This window comes from Mobula birostris, chromosome 8 (assembly GCF_030028105.1).
Source record: "Mobula birostris isolate sMobBir1 chromosome 8, sMobBir1.hap1, whole genome shotgun sequence".
NCBI lineage: Eukaryota > Metazoa > Chordata > Chondrichthyes > Myliobatiformes > Myliobatidae > Mobula > Mobula birostris.
This window is the reverse complement of record NC_092377.1, coordinates 70,049,648-70,070,962: the sequence shown is the minus strand read 5'-3', so window position 1 is coordinate 70,070,962 and position 21,315 is coordinate 70,049,648. Positions and strand designations below refer to the sequence as shown.

The following is a 21,315-nucleotide window of genomic DNA, read 5'->3' as shown; positions in this document are numbered from 1 at the left end:
GAGGCAACATTAGGCCACATTCACTCACACCTCAGTCCTATTCCAGCAAAGGCCGAGTCTCGGGCCCGACACTTCCTTACAGTTCCTCCCCCCACCCCCAACTTCAAGCCTCGCACTGCAGGCCTCACCTCGGGATCCCGCAGCGGACAAGCCTCGTCACATTATGATACTGTAAATTACACGAGAAAAGGAGAGGTTATCTCAACAAGCGAGCTCCCATTTTTTTCCCTGAAAACCGTTCCCTTGGATTCATCCAGCCCGGCCACGACCACACAGCTCCGCCCCGTGAACCTTCTTTCCCACACCACGACGTCACAACCTAACCACGCCCACGACGCGCGCGCTGCATCCCGCCCCGCCCCTCGTTGCATCTCAAGGCGGCCCCGCCCCCCCTCACACCCACCGGCGGCGTCGTGCCGCGTCCCAAACCGGCCCGAGGCGTACCCCGCCGCTGCGCGTGACGTCATGGAACGACCTGCGGAGAGCCTGGATGGCTCCGCGCTGCCAACGTGTCCTAGCGTCCCCGGCTCCTCGGTGCACGGCGGATGCCGTTTTAAGTGATGAGTGTTTCTGCAGACTTGCTGACAGAGGGGAACCATTTCCTTTGTGAGTTGTGTTCACCTAAAAGATGGAAATAACTGTAAAATTTAGTAGAAAGCAGTTCAGAACTACTGTGAGGACCACCGCTGCACAACAAAAGTCATGGGAGTCTGGAATTCTTACTCCCCAGCAGTTGTTGCCACTGGGTACTGTACTCATCTGCCGGTTTAATATGAAAGTAAAGGGCTAAGGAAAGCCAATGGACTTAAGTCCTGACGACGGGTCTCGGCCCGAAACGTCGACTGTACCCCTTCCTAGAGATGCTGCCTGGCCTGCTGCGTTCACCAGCAACTTTTAAATGAGTTGCTTGAAATTCCGGCATCTGCAGATATCCTCGTGTTTGCGGACTTAAGTTTGATCTGGGCCGCAATCAAACTAAATGACATAAGATTCAGGAGGAAATGAAGGTCTTAACACTACTCCCCCACGTTATGCCTCCATCCCTATTCTTTCTCACAAGCCAGAAGTGTTGAATTGCATCTAAGGATGAGAATGGAACAGCATGAAAAACTGCCTATTGTGTCTCTATTACTGAACTGATTTCGATTTCCAGAACATCAGGCAACTCTAAATATGATGTCAGGATTGTAGTGAAGTCACTGTGCACTTTGTGGTTCACATTACAGGCCCTTCGGCCCACAATGTTGTGCGGACCATATAACCTACTCTAGAAATTTCCTAGAATTACCCTACGGCATAGACCTCTATTTTTCTAAGTTCCATGTACCTATCTAAGAGACTCTTAAAAGACCCCATTGTATCCACCTCCACCACTGTCGCTGGCAGTGCATTCCACGCACCCACCACTCTGTGTGAAAAACCTACTCCTGACATCCCCTCTGTACCTACTTCCAAGCACCTTAAAACAATGCCCCCTCATGTTAACCATTTCAGCCCTGGGAAAAAGCCTCTGCCTAGCCACACAATAAATACCTCTCATCACCTTGTACACCTCTGGGTTCAGCTTGAACTCGTGATAAATAATCTTTATTTGAAAACATTCAATCACTTTGATAGAAAAAGGTGTTTATGATGAAATCCATCTTCTTCTCACAAAAAAATGCCACATGTGAAAGAAACAAACACTATAATGACTTGCCTCAGGAACTAAGACCAGAAGACATCGGAGCCAAATTAGGCCATTTGGCCCATCGAGTCTGCTCTACTATTCCACAATGGCTGATTTATTATTCTTCTGAACTCCAGTCTCGTGGTTTCTCTCCGTATCCTTTTATGCCCTTACTAATCAACCTCTGCTTTAAATATACCCAAGACTTGGCCTCCACGGCTGTCTGTGGCAATGAATTCCACAGACTCACCATTCTCTGGCTAAAGAAATTGCTCTTCATTTCAGTTCTTAAAGAGGATCCTTGTATACCGAGAATGTGCCTCTGATCCTAGACTCCCTCACAACAGGAAACGTCGTCTTCATGTCAACTCTGTTGAAGCCTTTTAATATTAAACAGGTTTCAATGAGATCTCCCTTCATTTTTCTAAACTTCAGCAAGTACAGTCCCAAATTCATCAAATGCTCCTCATATGCTAACCCTCTCATTTACAGGGTCATTCTCATGAACCTTCTTTGGACCCTCTCCGATGTCAGCACATCCAATTTAGATAAGGACCCAAACTTGCTCATAATACAGGGGTGGTGTCATGCTTTATTTGTGATGGCACTTAAGTGCTGGTCCCAGGATAGATCCTCTGATATGCTAACACCAAGGAATTGAAGGTTACTGATCCTGTCCACTTCTGATCCCCTAATGAGGACTGGCTTATGGATCTCTGGCTTCTCCCTCCTGTTGTCAATAATCAGGAGTTCAGTTTTGCTGATATTGAATGAGAGGTTGTTGCCGAGGCACCACTCAGCCGGATTTTCAGTCTCCCTCCTATCTGCCAATTCGTCACCACCTTTGATTCAGCCAGCAACAGTGGAGTCATCAGTAAACTTAAATATGGCATTGAAGCTCTACTTAGCCATACAGTCGTAGGTGCAATGACTATAGGGGGCTGAGCACACAGCCTTGTGGTGCACCCAGTGCTGGTGGTGATTTACGACATTACAACATTATATTTTATCTACCTGTAGTTGTCCACTCACCCACCTTCTGTAAATCCTCTTGAAGGCTCTGAATCTGAGTGATTGCAATTAGATTTGGCTGAAATCTACTTCCACATAGAAGTAGCGGAAAATTCACAGGAGCTTCTCGCCATAACATCTCTCTGCCTGTCTTTTGGCATAAAGGCAACTCTTTCAATTCTCTAACCGCTTATCTCAGCAACATCATTGTGATGGGCATGGATCAGACAGAACTGTGCCAACCCCAGGACCACATTTAAAACAAATTACAAGATTTTGCACTTGTGACTTCGTGCAGAAAATTGCAGCCTCCTTGATGTCTTCCATTAAATATCTCAGGTTCATTATAGCTGAGCGTCGTCATCACCCAGATCCTGAAAACGTTGCTGCTATCTTAAAGATGCCTCCACCATTAGATATCGGCACCTCATGATAATTTTTGGGCACCACCGGCTAAAGGAGCCGCTCAATGCCCTGCTCAACAGTGGTGCTACGTGGAAATGGTCCAAACAATGCCAAGAGGCTTTTAATCAGGTGAAGAAAATGCTGTCAACCAACATTCTCTTGATTCAATTCAACCCAGAGGTGTCAATCGTCGTTGCGATGGATGCGGCCAACTATGGGGTGGGCGCTGTAATATCCCACAACTTTGCTGATGGTTCCAAAAATGCTGCCATGCATGCAGACAAATTACTGACTGCTGCAGAAAGGAACTATGGACAAATCAAGGTGAAAGTCTTGGGAATCATCCTTGCTGCGAAGGAATTCCACAAGATGCTGTATGGCAGATGCTTCATTCTCCTTACTGATCACAAGCCACTGTTAACCATCTTCGGGTCTTGAAGGGCATCCCGTGTACACAGTAGTTTGCTGCATTCTGCCATGAACAGTGGAATTATCCTCTCACTTCCTGTATCATCCACAGTCTAACAGCCAAGCAGAGTTATGGATACCTTCAAGCAGTCACTTCCGAAATCAAGAGGGGAAAAGAGAATGGCCAAGGCTCTCAAAACATTTTGACATGTTAAACGACACCACATCCAGGCTTCAAGTGGGTCTCCAGCTTTTGGGGAAGGAAACTTTGTGTGATGTTGGTGCAATGTTGCCACAGTATCCAATATCTGAGACAGCAGATGGTCAGGTACTCAAAAACATCACACATAGCTTGGTCAATTGATGAAGACATTCAAGACTGGAACTTTAGTGTGGGCTGGATAGTATCACAATGGGTACCGGGTCAGATAGTCAAACGGATGGGTAAAGTGCTCAAAGAAGTTATCGTATACGGACATCTCTAGCATTGCCACATCAGCCTGTTCTGGTATATGCTCCCGAAGGCACAACAGATTTATCTGGCAGATTGTCAAACACAGAGCTGGACCTTCATCTCCTCCTAGAAATGTTCAATTTACCCTGATCAAATCAAAAACCAACTCATGCACAGCTGCAAGCAACATTGGGACGAGAACGTGACAGCCTGCGACCATGAAGAAAGACTGATCGCCTGTGCAAGCCAGTTGTTCCAATTCAAATCAAACCTCGGCTCAAATCCCTCAGGTATTCATCTTCAAGGTGGAGGTGTTATGGCGAACGTAAACAACCAACACCTATTGGTCACCTGACAACTAATGCCTGGCTGACTTTCACTGATTGGTTGTTGTTCCTAAAAATGTCTCAAAAGTTCTTGGGGAACTATTTAAATCGTTGTGTTCCGGATGCACTGTTGAAGGTTTGTTGTCTGTGTGGCTTTACTGAATAAAGGTTTGTTTCACGTTCCAGTTTTGTTTTATCTCCCGGCTTCGGGTCTCATCAGTAGTTATAGGCAAGCAAACACAACAGTTGCCATTAATCTCTTCCTCTTTCCCTCTTTTAAGCTCCTCTTAAAATCTATCTCAGCTGTTCTAATATTGCTGCATGTTTCAGTAAAATTTTGGTTAATAACACTCCTGTGTTGTACCTCGGGTCATTTTACTGTGCTGAGTTGCTGTAAATATAGGTTTCTGCCATTGATTATTCAGTAATTAAAAATCAAAAACTATGCAGATGCTGTACCATTGCACAATCTTTCACACCAGGAAGATTGCCAGTGTTTCCATGCTAATGTCACAGGAGTCAGGAAAGTATATCTCCTCCACCACTCATCATTTTTCCTTAATCTCTAAGTGATCAAAAGTTTTATCAATCTAAGTCTTCAATATATACGTGTAAGGGGTTTCTTCTTTTATGTTACTGCTAAGGCTAATAAAATGGCTTCTTTGTTATGTTAAAATAAAATGGCTTCTCTTTATTGTTAACTGCTTAGACAGTGGTTCTCTATAGCAAATTCAGGAATTCTGCAGATGCTGGAAATTCAAGCAACCTCTTCCTAGAGATGCTGCCTGGTCTGCTGTGTTCACCAGCAACTTTTATGTGTGTTGGTTCTCTATAGCAGCTTGTTTTGGGTTATAATTACTGATAACGAGAATTGTATTCATTTGCTAACCAATTGGGATAGATGTTATTCTTTCTTGTGTGTCTAAGCTATTGTTTTCACAGGCTTTGAGGCAGAAGGCGCGATGGGGACAGAGAGAGGAGACACAATGCTGTAAGCTGGGCAACGGAACAGACCCCGAGTGGGAGTCCGAGGCCCAGGGTCTTCGGCAAGGACAGGAGACACGGACAGACTCAAGTAGAGCCTTTGATCAGACACCAAAGGTGGTCCCATTCATGGGTCGGCGGAGTTCGGAGGACATCGACTGGAGGAAGGGGGACTCAGTTCTGTAAGAACTCCAATGATGTGTGCACAAACTGGTTAATAATAATGGCGCCTTTTTCTTTTTTTAAAAACAGTTAAACAGTTCTTATTTTGTTCTTTTACTATCTACATAGTCAAAATAAGAGTTATAAAGTGTAATCATTTAATCGCATATGGTGTACTGTCTATTATTTGGCGTGGTGGGGTACATCACACAGCATCTACACAAACTCGATTACAGAGTTTGGCGGGGCCGAAGACTGCTCCCCCTAGACGGAAGCCAGCTAAGCGAGCCTGAGGCTTACCGGGGGCCACATACATATATATATATACTCATAGACTGAGGACCTATAAGAACCTGTGTACATAAAAAAATACTCCTTTCAGTCCCAAGTAGTTGACATCTAGGTTGAGGTTTTATGTCGAAACATTTTCCAAGCTGCCATGTGAAGTAGCTGTCCAACACACATCAGGAATGTTTGTCCAGTGAGGAGATAATTCAAGATGCACTTACTTGATGTTTCATGGGAATAATGGAGGAAGTTTCTGAGAATAGCAGTGTTTTCTTTGTTTCTTAAACAGATTTATGGACAATGGAGACATGGCTGATTAGGGAATAGGTGGTCCTCTTGACTCTACTCAGAATAGTTGGATAAACCAGAATAGGTGCACCATTGAGCAACTTCGATTTAGCTACAGGGAAAGAAGAGCTAGTGGCAGAGAGCCATGTGTTAGCTCGGTAGAGAACATACCAATTTCTTTGCTATTCAGCAATCGGTTCAGACGGCTCTAAACATAGGACAGTGTCCAAGCAATTACTGATGCCATTCTGTACAGCTCATAGCGGACAGACCATGGAAAAGCAGAGCACCTCTTTCTCTGTGTGTCTCATCTATCACCATGATAAACTTAAATTCACATTAGCTGAACGGTGCACAACAAAACAATAAATTCTGTCACGGTAAAAAGTAAAGAGTATTCTGTTTTGAAAGGCACAATAGGAAACCTAAAGGCGATCGTGATTACAGATATTGTAATATTGCATTTTGTGTACTATGCACTGAAGACATTTAATAAAGTTGCATTTTTACCTCATCCAGTCAAAAGAAAGGACAAGGATGGCAAAATAAGAGGACCTTGGATGTTGAGAGAGATGATGAATTTAGTCAGGAAGGAAAAGCAAAAGTATGTACGGCTTTGGAAGGAAGAATCAAACAGAGCCCTTGAGGATTTAAAGAAGCCAGAGAAGATCTCAAGTTGGGAATTAGAAAAGCCAGAATGGGCCATGAAAAGTCTGTGGCCAGTAGGTTTAAAGAGAATCCCAAGGCATTCTCTACATACATCAAGAGCAAGAGGATAACTAGGGAGAAGGTAGGGCCCCTCAAAGATAAAGTAGGGAACATTTGTTTGGATGTGAAGGGTGTAGGTGAGGTCCTCAATGAGTATTTTACATCAGTATTTACCAAGGAGAAAGATGTGGAGGGTAGGGATATCATTGCTGAGTGCATTGACATGCAAGGGCATTTCAAGGTAAAGAAGGAGATAGTATTGGGTCTCTTAAGAGACCAAACACTATCTCCTCCTTTACCTTTAAATGCCCATGTATATCAACACCATCCCTTTCTCCCTGTTTCAGTGTCACTGCTGCATCTGGTCTCAAGGTGAGCCCTTTCATCCCGAGACCCTTGAAATGCCCTCCTTTTCCAGGAATCACAATTCCTCTTCTGCTGTGTTTGATGGAGCCACTCTCATCTCTCCTCTGTTTCTCAAAGTTCTGTTTTCATCCCCATCTTCCAAGAAATGGAATAGAAGATAGAGTTCCTCTAGTCCTCACCTTTCTAACTACTAGCCTCTGCTTCCAGGACATCATCTTTTGTCCTTTCTGCCAGCTGTAAGATCCCAACACTAACTGCATCTTCTCCTCCTCAACCCTTTCCATCTTCCACGAGGAGCACTTCCTTGCTTACTCCCTGGTCTGCTAATCCCTCCCCACCCATCTGTCTTCAACCCCTGGCACCTTATCCTGTAATCACACTTGATCTTGCATCTTCTCCCTCACCACCATACAGTGAGACAAAAATTCATGTCCACCCCCTCTAACCTCATCTAATGCATTGAGTGCTCCTGATTTGGCCACTCTGTTTGCATCAGTGAAACCAAGCACAGAACGTGTGGCCATTTTGCTGAGCACCTACGCTCTGTGAGCAGTGGATATTCCAAGCTCCCAGTGCATTCCATTTCAGTTTCCTTTTCCATTGCCACACTGACCCCCTTGGCCTTCTCCATTGCCAATATGACTCCGAAAACGAATAATAAGGAAAGCTCCTGATATTTTACTTGGCTGGTCTACAACACAATGCTATAAATATTGAGTTTCCCAGTCTTAGGTTACCTCCCCCATCCCCCCTTCTATTGACTCCCTCTCCAACTGATCCCTCTCAATCCCCCCATTTCTGTTTCCTTTCCCAAGCCCCATCACTTATCTGTGTTCCCTCCCCCCACTATACACACAGTTCACCTATTGGTTTCCCACTACCCCCATCATCTTGTTCTGGTTCCACCTATCATTAACATCACCCCAAATGGTTCTCATCACCTTCCCACCTTACTTGTCAGATTTCAGCACTGGTAGCATTTATGTCCCTTCCTATCACCCTCCAGCAGCTGTCTCCATCTTCTCCCTCCTCTCTCCCCACCTTAATCCACCTACCTTTCCTTTTTCTCTCTCACCCTCCCTCCATCCATCATCCATCTGCTTCTGTCTCCTAGTTCCATCGCTCCCCTCTCTTATTTGGCTCAACCTGCCCATTATCCTTCACTCCTCTTCAGTCCACCAAACACAGGGATCCTGTTTCACCTCTTCCCCTTGCTTTATACTGGCCGTTTCCTCTCTCCACTCTCAGTCCCGATGCAGCATTTCAACCCAAAGTATTTAGTTTGGTTTAGAGCTGTGTATTTTTAAATGCTTAGAGCATTCTGTTTTGGACTGCGCAAGTAATGCTGGAGCAGCTCAGTGGGCCAGGCAACATCTATGGGAGGGAATAAACAGTCGATATTTCATGCTGAGACTCTTCGTCAGCTGACTGTTTACCGCCCCCTCCCCCCATTGATGCTGCCTGACCTCCTGAGCTCCTCCTCAGTGTGTGTGTTGCTCAGGATTGCCAGCATGTGCAAAATCTCTCATGTCCCTGGTTTAAACTAAATAGCCGTAGAGGTCAGCCTTCCCTGAATTGAAAGATTTTTGTTTGCAATTATTCATCCTTTGTGATCTGAGAAATGTTAGTTGGGCTCTTCAGAATTGGGGAAAACATTGAATCTACTTGTACCATGCTTTAAATTGTTTGGCTATTTTGTAATTTTTAGACCTCCTAAATCACACAAAATATTAAATTGGGATTAAAGAAAATTAATCTTGTGGAAAATGCAAGTGTATGAAAGACCAAAGACTCAAACCTAAGTAAGATTTATCACCTGTGAAAACAACCATTTTGAAAACCCATAGGTATGGAAGAAAGATGCACACAACCATTTGATGAGCAGGAGAAAAATAATAACTTCTAGTTCACAGCAATGACTCCCTTAATTCTCATTTTTATCGCACTCCTGTTCAGAAACAAAACATGAGCCATATCGAATTTGGAGAGTTTACATCAGGGTGATACAGAGTATCTTGATGTAGTTTTCTGTATGTGGATACAGAAGGCTTGCTTTCAACACTACCTTCTCTGAGATGGGGGCAGGTTGTATGGACCAGAATCCTACAAATATGTTTGCAGAGCCATGAATATCTCAATGTAGCTCCTTAAATTAACTATGGTATCATGCTAATTGTCCTTCACTATGTCTGAATTATTCTCACTGTAAAGTTGTAAGTCAAAACCATACTCCAGAGATCTGAATACAGTACAGTAATGTTCTTGTGCAACACTAAGAGTGTGCTGTATGTTTGGATGCTATCTTTTAAATTTGATATTAAACCAAGGCTGCTTCTGCTCTTTTAAATAAACATAAAAGATCCTTTGCCCCTTCTATAAGAACAGTAGGTGGATTTTTCCTTGGGTCATGGTTAATATTTACCCCCCCCCACACCCCCAGCCAACATCACTGAAATAGAATATCCAGTTATTATCTCATTGCTGTTATGTGAGCCTGCTGGATGCAAATTGACTGTCACCTTTTCTGCAGTGCAGCAGAAAGAGGTACCTTAAAAAGCTTGTTAGTTAAGTGGTCATGAAAGGTGGTGTATAAATTCAAGTCTTTCTTCCTCTAAATGGTAAAGCTAGGGTTAAGTGGTGGGAGCATGGTTGTGATAGTTAACCCCGCGACCAAGTGTGGAAGTCTGGACAACGGTGACCAGGTTGCTTCATTTGGGTCAATTCTTCACTGTGATGATCTAAACTCATCTTCCCAGTGGTCGCTCAACTGTGCCACCAGTCAAGCATCACTCAAGCACAGAAGGTGATGCAGGGAGTTGCACAGTTCGGAAAAGATGCAGCTGTACACTCAGAGGGTGGCGGCCAACCACAAGCTATTTGGGCAGTGGAGGTGATACACGATAAATGAAAATAACAAAGATGATGCAAAGTAGAATTATGGTTAACTTCATAATGTTGAAGATTTCCGTTACAAACCCAGTGAGTAGAGGAATAGAAAAATAAATCCGGTGGGTGCTTGTTTGAAGGGCTGGTGCAAGAGGATGGACTGGAACCTGGAGGTTGAGGAATACTGAGGATGGATAAAGAGAAGAAAGGAAACACTGCCAGGGGAAGGCCAGTCAGGAGTATAGGGGCTGCATGGAAGAAAATCACAAAGACCAAGTAGGGGTCTCAGCATCTTAGTTATGACGAGAGACTGGAGAAGCGAGGTCTTTCTCCCTGGAGCAGAGGTTCATTGTGAGGGAATAGATGATACTGGTTACAATGAGGAAAGAATACAGACAAGCAATGGGGCAACATAATCAAACTCCCAGAATATCTTACAGGCATCATTGCAGATCATTCCATCATGGTCTAATTCTGCTCCTCTGTTTATGGTCTATGGTCTTATAATTTCTGGGTGTGACGTTAAAAGGGCCACCTGGAGTTCCTATTTGTAAATGTAACAGGTTTTTACTAATGTGGTAGAAATGGTTAAAACTAGTCGCACACTGGGCTGCAAGATGAAGACAGGAGGGTATGGAACTGAGGGAAGTGTATCTGAGACTCCAGGTAGCACCGTTGAGCCCTCTGGAGACATTATGGGCCTATCAATGAAACGTCAAAGAAGGAGGGTGCCCACCTGATGACCCCGATGACGTACCTACCCTCCCTCCTTGTCACCACTCCAAGCCCACTGCCAATATCGAGAGTGCCGACTTACTATAGGGATTGAAACATCGAGTCCTAGTAGCTCTACTGGTGGGATACTCACCATTCTGGAACAGCTGGGCTTAAGCCTGCTGATGCGTATTGAGAACAGCCTTGGTTGATAAGTGCAGTACCAGGAATCCCAATAAATAAGACACTAAGCCCCTGGAACGAGGAGGAAGGATGCGTCTGGGGATAAATTATGAGCCCCGATAACAGGAAGCAGGAAGAACTGTTAGACTCGCACTGAGAGATAATTGACATGTCTTTTAAACAATTGATCATGCACTGACTGTGGGATGCCAAACAGAGTTACGTGAAGATATTTGTCTTGCTGAATGAATATGAGCTCTGTACAACCTAAAAATCAGAGTTTCAGATGGGAACAAATGTTTCTATCAAGTTATAGAGAACACCTCTTAACCAACTAATCAACACTAAATAATTAAACACCTTTTATGAAAAATGGTGGCTCACGCTGATATTCAAAAAGTTTTTGAAGACAAAATTATTGGGATGTAGATAATGATAGGTACAGTGATGGAATAGTTAAATGATTGGAGTAATAATCTGAAGGCTTAGGCTGACAATCTGGTGGTCTTTGGATACACAAACACTCCAAGTATTGATTGACAGAATAAATATGATTGTGTGCTATGCTGCAAAACAGGCTGTTTGGAACATTTTATCTAGATCCAAATGATATAAAATACCTCAGTTAGGTGTTTGAAGCCTAGTTTGATGCAGTCCAATTAAGACTGTCCTATTGTCTGTACAGCATGATCAAAATTCGCTAAAGATTCCAAATTATATCTCTTAAAAAAGCTCCTACTGTGAGCCAGTAATCTGCTCCCTTCACACGCAGCAGCGATTGTTTTTGAAAATGAATACTACATGTAGGTTATATTTGAAATCATTTTAAAGGTTGATTCTTATTTGTATTATTGACCATTATACCTTAGACCTTAGGCTTTCAAACACTCTGACTATGGCTGTGATTCCTTTACACTGACAGGGCAAGCCCTTTGGCTGGTGGGGGGGGTGGGTGGGTAGCATAGTACTTTGGGAAAGAATAACACTGGGGATCTTCAACATTGATTCTATTCTTCATTGTACCATGCCATAGGGTCAAACATGGACAAAGAAAGCTTCTCCTGAGTACCACCTACTCTCCTCTCTCAGCTAGTGAATCCATACTCCTCCATATTTAATAACAATCAGAAGAAGCACTGAAAGTAGCAAAGGCTCAGAAGGGGGGAGGATTTCAATATTGATCACCAAATGTGACTCCCCACTGACTAAACAGACCAAGTCCTGAAAGACATAGCTCTTAGATTCGGTTTGCAACAGTTAGTGACAGTTTGTACCTTGAACTCATCCTCACCAGTCGATCTGTGATAGATGCATGATAGCATTGGTAGAAGATGCTCAGCTTCAGAGCCGAAGTCCCCTCTTTGCATGAAAGAGACCCTCTGGGATACCACATTTCTGTAAACTGGGAAACAAAGCTGGCAGCTCAAAATTGGCTGCCCATGCAGAGACATGGATAACATTCAATAATAGAAATTTACGCTACAACAACCTGTTACCACATGGCCTCTCTCCAACAAACCAGAGGATTAACCCTGGATTCAATGAGTAAGGTAGGCAGAAGCAATGCCAGGTGTACCCAAAATAAGGTCTTGACCTGGTGAAGTTCAAATGCAGAACCGCGTGTGCACTACAACAAAAACAGCAAGTAATAGCATTAATTGGACCCATGCCAAACGGATCAGATCAAAACACTGCAACCTTGTCACATCCAGTCATTAACAGAAATGGATAGTCAGACACCTAATGGGAGAAGCTACACTCACAACACGCTGGAGGAACTCAGCAGGTCGGGCAGCATCCGTGGAAACGATGAGAAGACATTTCGGGCTGGAACTCATCGTCAGGACTGTAGAGGGAAGGGGCAGAGGCCCTATAAAGAAGGTGGGGGGAGCATGGGAAGGAGAAGGCTGGTAGGTTCCAGGTGAAAAACCAGTAAGGGGAAAGATACCAGCCTTCTCCTTCCCACCCTCCCCCCACCTTCTTTATAGGGCCTCTACCCCTTCCCTCTTCAGTCCTGATGAAGGGTTCCGGCCCCAAACGTCGACTCATCGTTTCCACGGATGCTGCCCGACCAGCTGAGTTCCTCCAGCGTGTTGTGAGTGTTGCTTTGACCGTAGCATCTGCAGACTATTTTGCGTTTATAATGGGAGAAGCTGACTGGAAGAAGTTCTTCGTCCTCAGTGACAGAGTCCTAAAAACAAAAGCTGAAGCATTTGCAATTTGGTTCATTAGATGATCTGGATTTGCTTCCCCCTGAAATCACCAACATCCCAGAAATAATTTTTTCAACCAAATTAGTTCATTTCCTGTGGTATCAAGGACGTTGGATACCTCTAAGAAAATAAGACAATAAAACCATTCACCACCATAGCTGTAATACTGAAGATTGAAGATCTATGTTCCAGAAACAGCCATACCTTTGCCAATTTTTTTCATTACAGTTACAACAATGCCATCTCCCTGATAATGTGTAAATTTGGCCCAAGTATGCCCTATTCACAAAATGCAGGACAACAAGTCCAATCCAGCTAAATACTGTCCAATCAGTCTGTTGTTAATCATTGTGAAAGTGATGCTAGACATCTTTGACATTACTACAAAGCAGTACAGGTTGACTGCCTCGAATCAGCAATCAGTAATCCGGTTTCACAGCTGGGTTGGACATAATTTTCGCCAAATTTCAGATTTCCTGTCACCTCTGTTTCGGTGGTGCCATTGGCAGAATCAGCTGTTGACATGGTCTTTAAAAGAAGCATGTCATTCCTCTGAGTTATTTTGCACTTATTATTATAACCTTATAATCTGGCCCCAGTCATGTCTTGGTTGAATAAAGGAAGTGCTTCTCGTGGTGTAAAGTGCAAACAGCATATGTTATATATACAAAATAAGGTGGCAGTTCAGAAAATACTCGACAGTGGTGTGTCTGTGAAAAGCAAATGTGTCTTGTATAACGTTGCCTCTTCCACAGTTTATGATATAAAAAAAACAAAAAGAAAAGTTGCTCCAGTTCTTTGTTGACAGCGAATCAAAAAAGCAGATGTGCGAAAGGAAAACAGTGAAAGATATGTAACTGCTTGGTTGTACAATCCAACTCTTCACTTTGGAAGTGGCAATAACAAACTTTCTGATGTAAGTAAATACAGATACCTTGTAAGACATTTTGCCTGCACTGTACTTCAATAAATTTCACTTGATTTTCATTAGTCATTTCTTTTTTCTTTATTAACCAACTTGTTCTATTTACAGGGTAATTTAAAGGCAGGGTGAGGTGATCATCAAGTGGGTTAGAGGTGTTTATTTATTTAAACCTAACCACCTGCGATTAGGCAAAATCTCTAATTTGGCACTGCACAGGTCCCAATCATTCTAGATTTGTGGTAGTCAACCTGTAGTTACTTGCAAATAACCGACTCACCAATAGCCACGTTGGTTTTCACCAGGGCCACTCTGCTCCGTACCTCACTCTTTATCCAAAATTCCAATGTGAATTCCAGAAATGAGATGAAAATTCTTCCCAAAACAGCATCTGACTGACCAACGGTTAATGACATAGCACGCACGTAGGAAAATAGTGAATGAGTTTTGGAATTGAGTCACCCAGCCTAAAAACATGTGTAAGAGTTCCTCTGGAATGTGTTCTGAGTCCAATTTTCTTCAGTTGATTCACCAGAGGTGGGGATGTTTGTTATAGTTTGCACAACATTCCATCCAATTCCTCAGCAAATGAGTCATTCCACACCTGCATGCAACAAGGTCTTTCCCCACATTCAGGCATGATCTGAATGATAAGAAATAATTGCACCGTGAAATTGTCTGGCGATGACCAATCCTAACAGGAGTTGGTCTATCAACACTTGACATTCAATGGCATTACTGTTACCAAATCTTGTACCAGGGTGGCATGGTAGCATTGTGGTTAGTACACTGTTTAACACTACCAGCTTTCACTGATTGGGGTTCAATTCCTGCCACGGCCTGTTAGGTGTCTATACGTACCGAATGGGGTCCAAATCCTGTTAGGAGTTTGTATGTTCTCCCCAAGGCTGAGTGAGTTTTTTCTGGATGCACGGTTTTCCTCCTACATTCCAAAGATATACAGTTAGGATTTGTAAGTTCTCAGCATGCTATGTTGGTGCTGGAAGATTGGCTACGCTTGCGTGGGCTGCCCAGTTCAATCCTTGCTGATTTGATCTGATGGAGAAATGACCCACCTCACTGTACGTTCTGATGTAGAGCTGTTCTTAAGATCTTAATCTTAGCAACATTCTGGGAGGCGAAAACTCACGTGGATCAGCAGAAGGAATATGGTGGTTACAAGGACAGGTCATAGGCTGGACACTTGCAGCAAATTATCCATTTCCTGATACTCTACACTTTCTGGGATGAGTACACTTCCAAAGCTCAACAACATTCAGGCCACGTAACCCATGTGATTTTTACCCCAATCTATCCTGATCATTCACTTCTTTCACCACTGGGCTATTGTAGCCGAGTTGTGTTTCATCGAGGAAACGTCCTGCAGTTGTTCATCTGGTTGTGCCAGGATGCTCAGATCCTGAAAAAAATTAATAAATAAAAACAACATATTTTAATCACATCACTAAGAAATGCAACTTTTAATGACCGCTTTAATTATCTCAAGTTTATTTTTAATGATATCTTAAAATACAGTGGATTCCAGTTAATTGGGTACATTGAGGCCCAATTTAGCAGCTGACCCTATTAGCCCAAGTTTCATACAGATAGTTAAAAAAGGTACGAAAAACATGAACTACCATTTAATTGAGGAGGAAGTTATGCATTTAAATGAAATACAGGACAAATTTGAACTCTACTAATACCGCTGGTGGTTATCCGTCATATCTGACAGTGACTGGAAACCTGTACAGGAGAGTTTTTAAAGTGGAAAAGCCATTGGACTCTGGCAGTTCCACTCTCTCGACCTCTGAAGTCTGGGTCCAGAGGAACAAGTCCTCGTCACAACTCGGGCCTTCCTTGGTTGCAATGGACGACCATGACTTCCTCTGTGCCTCGTCGTGACTTTCGCTCTCTACAGTGTTGTAGAACTGTCTTCTTAGCCGTTGGATCTCACTGTAGATCTCACCTGCCCGGTCTGCTAGAGCTGACTTTGTTTGTTAGGATAGGCATGTCACTATCTCACCAAAGTATGAGGCTTGGTGGCTATCCTCACCTGGCTTTGCCCACCTGTCGGAGCAGTGTACCGGATATTGCCACTGTCGCATGCAGACAGTTACATGTACTTGGAGCCACAGGTGAGAGCTGAGTGACCAAAGGTAACATTCTTTGTTTCTAACTCGTTGGGGAAGTGAAATTGTTTTATTTTCACTCCCAGCCATTTCTCACATTTGGAAGCCTAAAGCCTGAAACAGCAGTGAGCGAGGCAGTTCTGAATTGTCTTGCTGCTTATTCCTCGCCAACGATCAGTGACAAGAAACACTGCTTTTTGAACACAAAACACACAACTGATGCCATTTAAAAACTGTTCGCCCTAAGTACTGTGAAGTGTCTAATGGCCACATGAGCACACATGACTGACACTAGTTAGAAACTGTTTGGCAACAACTTCTTGTCCCAATTAAGCTGTGTCCTAAATAAACAAAAGAAATTCTGGCTGCTTTCTCAATTAGTTTTTGTTCTTTAAGTGTTATCCTAAGTAAGCAGCTGTCCCGATTAATAAATCCACTGTATTCAACTGAAGGAAAGGAAGAATCATTTTAAAATTGAGTTTTGTTGATCAATATTGATTTGGCTGCCCATATCTTTCTCCAAAGTAAAACACAGAACTCAGTTATCCTTGGGTTTTGAATGTATAATCCCCAATAAACCAGACATGAAAATCATGAGTCTTAACCATGGGTGAGGTGCCAGAGGGTTGTTGTTCCATTGTTCAAGAAAGGTTTTCAGAATAAGCCAGGAAATTATAGACCAGTGAGCCTAATATCAGTAATGGCTAAATTCTTCAAAGATATTCTAAGGGACAGGATATATAAATACTGTACTTAGATAGCCAGGGCCTGAGTGGGATAGTCAACATGGTTTTGTGTGTGTTAGGTCTTGTCCTACCAATCTTAGAGTTTTTGTCGAATTGCCCTGCCAGACACTGATACAACCAGTCAGGATACATCTGTAGAGGTTTGTTAGGGTGTTTGATGACAAGCCAAACCTCCTAAGAAAGTAAAGGTGCTGGCATACTTTCTTTATGTTTGCATCTATGTGCTAGGCCCAGGACAGGTCATCCAATATGTTAACACCCAGGAATTTAAAGCTGCTGACACTCCCTACCACCAATCCCTCCCCCCATGTCGACTAGTGTATGTTCACCATCTTTCCCCCTTCCTGAATCAACAATCAGTTCGTTAATTTTGCTGACATTGTGTGAGAGTTTGTTTGTGCAGGTGACCAATCTCACTTCAGTAAACTGACTCATCACTGCCTGTCTTTATTCCAACACCAGTACTGTCATTGGCAAAACCGAACATGGTATTGACCTGTAGACTGGCATATCCTTCTTCTGAATGCAAAAATTAAAGGTTCATTCTCCTCACAGGGCATCCATCTCATTCCAGGAAAAATTTTGTCAGTGAAGCAGAGGAACTGAGAAGTGTTCTCTGTATTCAAACTAATGTGAAAACACCAAAAACAAAAAAGAAACTAGTTGGTCTGGTATTATTAGAATTTTGGGAGTGCCTTGAAAGAAAGTTAAATAAATTGATATCACTGTTCTCTTGATTGAACACCAAAAGACAGTACACTTAAATATACAGACTTCCAGGTGTATATTAATGATATCTCTAAAATCAATTAATACATTTCTCAGCCAGTCTAAAACAACATTAGTTTGCAAATTACTCCATAAGTCAAATGTGGGTAATGTCATCATCATCCCATCAGTACTCATCAGCAAGCTTCAAACCCAGACTTCTGTACCTCCCTTAGCAACTGGATTCTTTACTTCCTTATTTTGTCAGTGAGTATTGGTAACAACATCTCCTCCGCTTTGACAATCACCACAGATGCATCGCAAGAATGTGTCCTTAGGCCACTGTTCCACCCTCAACACTCATAACGGTGTAGCTGGGCACAGCTCAAATGCCATCTATAAATTTCCTGATGTTGGCAGAATCTCAGATGGCAACAAGGAGGCAGACAGGAGCTAAATAGATCGGCTGGTTGAGTGTGTTGCAACAATAACTTTGCACGATATCAGCAAGACCAAAGAAATGATTGTGGACCAAGAAAGGGAAGTTGGGAGAACACAAACCAATCTGAACCCCATATGTGGGCTGTTACTTGCAGACCTACACATATCTCAAATCAGGGTCTTTTTGCCAATTTGTCACTCCATCAGTGTGCTGGGCCCAGGACTGCTAAGGAGGCAGCAATGGGAATGGAAAGACAGGACTGCTAAGGAGGCAGCAATGGGAATGGAAAGGGTGAGCTGCTTCAAGTCCCTGGGCATCAACATATCAGAGGATCAAACCTGGGCCCAACATATTGATGTAATCACGAAGGTGGCACACCAGCAGCTATACTTCATGAGGAATTTGAGGAGATTGGGTATGTCACCAAGACTCTATACTCAGCCAGCTCCATCACGGCCACAAGCCTCCCCCCACCACCACCGTTGAGGCCATCTTCAAAAGGCAATGTCTCAAGAAGACAGCATCCATCATTAAACACCCTCAGCACCCAGGAGATATCCTCTTCTCATTACTACCTTCGGGGAGGAGGGACAGGAGGCTGAAGACCCATACACAACATTTTAGGAACAGCTTGTTCCCTTCTGCCATCAGAATTTCGAACTCTCCGTGAACCCTTGAACACTAACTTACTATTCCTGTTTCACATGTTGTATTTATTTATTTATTTATTTATTTGTTTGTTTACTTTCATTGTAACTTATAGTAATTTTTACGTCAGAATCAGAATCAGAATCAGGTTTATTATCACCAGCATGCCACGTGAAATTTGTTAACTTAGCAGCAGCAGTTCAATGCAATACATAATCTAGCAGAAACAGAAAAATATAATAATAATAAATAAAATAAAACATATTAAATAAACAAGTAAATCAATTATGTGCATTGAATAGATTTTTTTAAATGTGCAAAAACAGAAATACTGTATATTAAAAAAAGTGAGGTAGTGTCCAAAGTTTCAATGTCCATTTAGGAATCGGATAGTAGAGGGGAAGAAGCTGTTCCTGAATCGCTGAGTGTGTGCCTTCAGGCTTCTGTATCTCCTACCTGGTGGTAATAATGAGAAAAGGGCATGCCCTTAATGTGTCTTGCAACATATGCCCGTGATAATAAACTTGATTATGATTCTGATAATTTGTGTGCTCAGGTCCATTCCAGAGATATATACGAAAAATTAGGACTCTATACTATATGTTTTTTTAAGTACTTGCTATGCAAACAGCTATAAATTCCTGAGCAGAACACACTAGTGAATATCTGAGTGATGTTACACCAACTGCAAATTTTCACAAAGCCGTTTGATGTTTGATCTATTTTATACTGATCTTCCCCTGGCGTCAAGTGTACTCCTAATGTGCCTTGAATTGCATTGTGAAGGAGTTTGGTGCTTTTCGCACTTTTGCAGGAATACTCAGTTGCCATTGTCAGATCTAACTAGGCAGTTTCAGACCTCACTGCAGGCTGCTCAGACGCCTGTAGAAGGAGACTACTCAGATTACCTGTGGCCTGGCTGTTCTTATCAAAGTACGTATCAGTAACCATATACGTACTACGTCAAGATTCTTTTTCTTGCAGGCATTTACAGAAAAATAAATAAATACAATAGAATTGTTTTTAAGAGTAGGATAATTATCCTCAGTGTTCTTGCCGATGTTTATCCATCAATCAGCAGTTCCTGAACAGATTATCTAATCATTAATACATTGCTGATCATGGGAACTTAGTCTGCATAAATTTTCCATTGGATTTTTACATTACAGCAGTAAATGTACTTCTGAAATACTGTACTTACTTTGTCTTCTTAGTGTAGGAATTACTGTATAAAGGCCAATTTATTTTTTCGCTTCCCAAGTCTCCATAATGACTATTCCAAGCCATGAGATGATGGTGTCAAGTTTCCCTACAGAGTTGGAGAATGTGGTTTGACTTCACCATGGAATATTGTGGGAGATACCAGATTATAGATGAGACATTCACCTAATGTTCTATTTGCTTTCCAATTAGATGTAAAATATTTAATTCCTCTACTTAAAAAGAGTAGGGAAGTTCTCTGATGTCTTGGACAATATTTATTCCTCCAATAAAAAGTAGATTCATTGTTCATTTATCTTGTTTGCCATTTTGGGACATTATTGGATGGTATCTTTGCCTATGTAACAAAGTGATAAGACTTAAAAATAACTCATCAGTTCTAAAAGCTTACCATGATCCCAAGGTAGAATATATTCTTACGAATTGTCCAGGATCAATAAGTTCCTCATTACAGAATTAGTGATGATGATAATCAGTGCAGATATAAACAATGCAGACAGGCTAACTCTCAGCTGTTGAAGCAGCTAATCCAAGACAGCATGGAAAAATATTCTATGGATAGCCTTAAGATCTTGTACTGGGTTTACGTTCCAGGTTTGGAACTACCAGAACTCATGCTTCCTTTTACACCTTGTTTGCCAATGTAGTACATGTTCTCACCTGATAGAAACATGTATAGGACAAGATCACATTAAACTTGGTCAACCCCATTCACATAACTCTCCTACCCCTCAAAAGTTTGTCAAATGTTCTGTTGAAACTGCCCAAAATGAAAATGGATGAAAGACTATAAATACCATCCAGGAACCCTTCATGAAGAGCAGAGTTTTCCCCCTCCCATCCCAGAGTCCAAAGAACAGGACCAACAAGGCCTTTCTGTTGAGAAGACTTCAACCTGTTTCTCACTCCACAGATGCTAACTGACTTGCTGAGTCAGATGACTCAGATGATGTTGCTGGCACTATTGTTGTTGGCAGAATCTCGATGGCAACAAGGAGGTGCATAAGAGTGAGATAGATTGGCTGATCGAGTGGTGTTACAATGACAACCTCACTCTCAGTGCCATCAAGGCTAAGGGATTGATCGTGAACGTCAGGAAGGGGAAGTGGGGAGAACACACACCAGTCTTCATTGAGGGGTCAGCGGTGGAAACTGTGGGCAGCTTCAAGTTCCTGGACATCAAAATCTCAGATGATCAATCCTGGGCCCAGCACACTGATGGAGTGACAAAGAAGGCACACCAGTGACTATACATCATGGGGAGTTTGTAGAGATTTTGTATGTCACCAAAGACTCCAGAACATTCCTGCAGATGTACGGTGGAGAGCACTCTGACCAGTTGCATCACCATCTGGTACGGAGGCTCCAATAAGCAAGATTGAAAGAGGCCGCAGAGGACTGTCGACTCGGCCAGCTCCATCACAGGTACAC

At 42.7% G+C, this 21,315-nt stretch overlaps 1 protein-coding gene across 3 annotated transcripts in view; it reads right to left on the bottom strand.

Annotated features, from left to right (window-relative positions):
* Positions 1-306, bottom strand: part of LOC140201385 (aftiphilin-like) — a 97,453-nt gene extending 97,147 nt beyond the window's left edge. For all 3 annotated transcript variants that reach the window (XM_072265419.1, XM_072265420.1, XM_072265421.1), the window contains exon 1: positions 129-306. The gene's annotated coding sequence lies outside the window, so the exon portion shown is untranslated. The remainder of the gene's footprint in view (positions 1-128) is intronic.
* Positions 307-21,315: the final 21,009 nt, after the last annotated feature.